Genomic DNA, 3,214 nt, shown 5'->3' with positions numbered 1-3,214 from the left:
AGGATCAAAGGTCTAGGCAGACAGTATTTTGCTATGTTCTGATTTTCCCTCTTGGATTCCATTCGCTTTTTGCTTATAGTCACTCAAAGTCCAAGGAGATAAGAACACTCTGATGTGTTACAGAGTCTGCCTTTATCTTTCAAAATGAAACCCTCACCTCCATGCATATACCTCTAGGTTTGTGAACAATATCTTAAGTAACCTCACAAAGCCCTAAACATACTAGAGTAGAAGGCAGTGGAGTGGCTGCTAGCTTGAACCTGGCTTTGAATTTCTAGTGGCCATGGCCTACGAGTGAATAAGAGCCACCTACAGGTATGTGCCAAGATGAGAGTGGAGAGAGAACTCATTGCTGTTATCTTCGAGGCCTGCTCTGTCTCGTCATAAATTATTTACTTTAGCCTCAAATTCTTATTTTATATTTCTTTTTTCTTAAATTTTTTTTTTTTTAGCAAGACAGAGTCTTGCTGTGTTGCCCAGGCTGAATTGTAGTGGCTATTCACAAGCACAATCATAGCTCACTGCAGCCTTGAACTCCTGGGATCAAGTAATCTTCCTCCTCAGCCTCTTGAGTGACTGGGACTACAGGCATGAGCCACTGTGTTTCTGTCACTAGTAACCAAAGAAACCCTGAACAGCCCATGTGCCCCACATACCAGTGGGATTCTAGTTGTTGACAGCACTCATCAGTAACTGGACCTTTGGGAAGGGAGGGTGAGATCTGGACTCTTTAGACCTGCAGTCCTGGACTTGTATACCCAAATGTAAGGGAAAAGAGAGAGGGCTCAACAAACGGTTCAGAGGTAAAAGTAGTGGCTGGTTCCTTCAGACTCTGTGCCACAGTCACCTTGGCAAACCAGTTCATCAGCATCTGTAGAATGCAATATAAGAACAATTCCCAAGCTTCATACAGACCCCCTTCCTTGTTTTCAAAGTTCATTGGCTCCATTTCAAGGGGAAGCTCTCCACAGAGGTGCCATTTGTTCCAACCATCAGAGACTCACCTCCTTTCTATTTCAATAATAAACCTTTTCAGGATTTGTGAGTACTGATTCCCTTAATCACATAACAATGCTACAAGGCAAGTAGTACAGTATAAGTATGCCCCTGTTGTTATAGGTAAGAAAACTTAGGCATGTCCAGGTCATGAAACTGCTAAGTGGCGGAGCTGGGAGAGCAGCAGATTTAAATCTAACAACCTCACTTAAGGTCCACCATGGGCTCAATGTTGTCATGGGTCTCTCATGAAGTTGTTACCTCTTCACTGATGCCTCTTCAAGGTCATAATTGGCAGATCAGTCCTATGCACTTATAGCCTCTCTCCCTAAAACCCCACTAAATTATAATAATGAAACAAGGACTATATTCACCCACAAGGACAAGGAACATTAAAAACAACAATAAATGGGGAATTTGAACACATTTGTTTAAAAGTTAAACAGAAAGATGATGAAAAGAGAACTGACTTACAAAAGGTCAGAGACTACATAGTAGCTTTCTAATGGGAAGGAAGACAGTTTCCCTAGAACCTCACCAGGCTCCTCTTGAGCCCAAGAGTGGGAGGCCAGCCTGGACAACATAGTGAGACCCCATCTCTCAAAACAAAAACAAAAATTACTACAGGCAAGGGAATTGTGAGACTGCCTCCAGGGCAGAGGGACTACCGGGTCAGTTCTTCTCTTAAATATCTCCATCCTCCACCATGCCACCATCCCCCTCAAATGGGACTCAGGGAGATTATTCCTTTGCAAAATTGTACTGGAAGGGCCTCCTTTATGTGTATGTGGCACATGGGTTAATTCTCTGTCAGAGCCATGTTGAATTCTTAGTAATTTTTGAACAGTGTCCCACTTGTCTGAGTGAGGAGCTCAGTTTGCACTGGGCTCTTCAAATTATTTAATGGTCTTGTGGACTGCTGAGGCTCAGATGTAGGGATACAGGTGCAGTGGTGGCTGGAGGTGACATGCAGGCCTTGGCAACAGGGAAAAGTAAGTGAACATCAAATGCTAAATCGTTGGACCTCACTCTCTTCCCCTGCCCTGTGTCCAGAATACAAATATCCACATATTTAATACCCCCCGCACCTCCCTTTTTATCATAACTTTTTCCAATTTGGATTTCTTATTTGGGTTGAAGGAATTCCCAACCTCCGTTCATGCTATAGTCTTTACCATTTTCTTTGAATGCAATAATTTCTTTACTGCCTATTTACCCCACATTGCTTTCATACATTTTTTTGGTTGGGCTCAGGATCACAACTCTTTTCTCATGTTTATTGATAGAATCTCTTCTGGAGAGTCTGAAGGGCCCAGGCAAAATGCTTCTAGAAGCTGACTTTGAGAGTAACCTACAGAAAGGTCCCCATCACTTCATAGTAAAATTCATCCTTCCGTGCACTCGGAAGTTTTAGTTAGCTTCTATATATAAGCAGTCCCATCTTGGCAAGATGACCAGACATTTAAGAAAAGTCTCAAAGGGGACCCAGAGGAAACAGAAACAATGAAGGAAGTAGGCAAGTTAAGTAAAATCTGTAAATAACATATTCAAAAAGTTTTTTTAAAACCTGGAGTTCTTGAAAAAAAGGAATAATTGGATAACAAGAAAGAGCATTCAGAAATTAAAAATATTATATAGCTGTAATATGAAAATACAGTAGAATGCCTAGAAAGTGACGTTGAAAAACATCCATCCCCAAGAAGGTAGAGTAAAAAGACAAAGATTGGAAATAAAGGAGGTAAGAGGGGTAATATAGGAAAATTGGAGGCTTAATGTAAGAATCCAACATCTAACAGGAATTCCAGAAAAGTAGAATGAAGAATCAGAAGGTAAAGAATAACCAAAGAAATAACACAGAATCTCCAGATTATATGGGCCCAGTCAAACAAAACCCACACTGAAGGACCTTACCATGACATTTCAGAACATGAGCAATGATTTGCTTATGTTGTTCAGGTCTTTTTTATCTTTACTGATTTTCTGTCTACTTGTTCTATCAGTTGAGAAAGGAGTGTTAAAGTCTCTACTATAATAAGAATTTGTCTATTTTTTTTTTCAGTTCAAACAGTTTTTGGCTCATGTAGTTTGGGCTTCTACTGTTAGGTGCATACCCATTTAAGATTGTCTTCTTGGAAAACTTACTTCTTCATCATTATGCAATCTCTCTCTTTATCCCTGATAATATTCCTTGTTCTGAAGTCTGTTTTGTCTAAGATTA

Source organism: Pongo abelii, chromosome 17 (assembly GCF_028885655.2).
Source record: "Pongo abelii isolate AG06213 chromosome 17, NHGRI_mPonAbe1-v2.0_pri, whole genome shotgun sequence".
Taxonomy (NCBI): domain Eukaryota; kingdom Metazoa; phylum Chordata; class Mammalia; order Primates; family Hominidae; genus Pongo; species Pongo abelii.
This window is presented reverse-complemented; position numbering follows the sequence as displayed.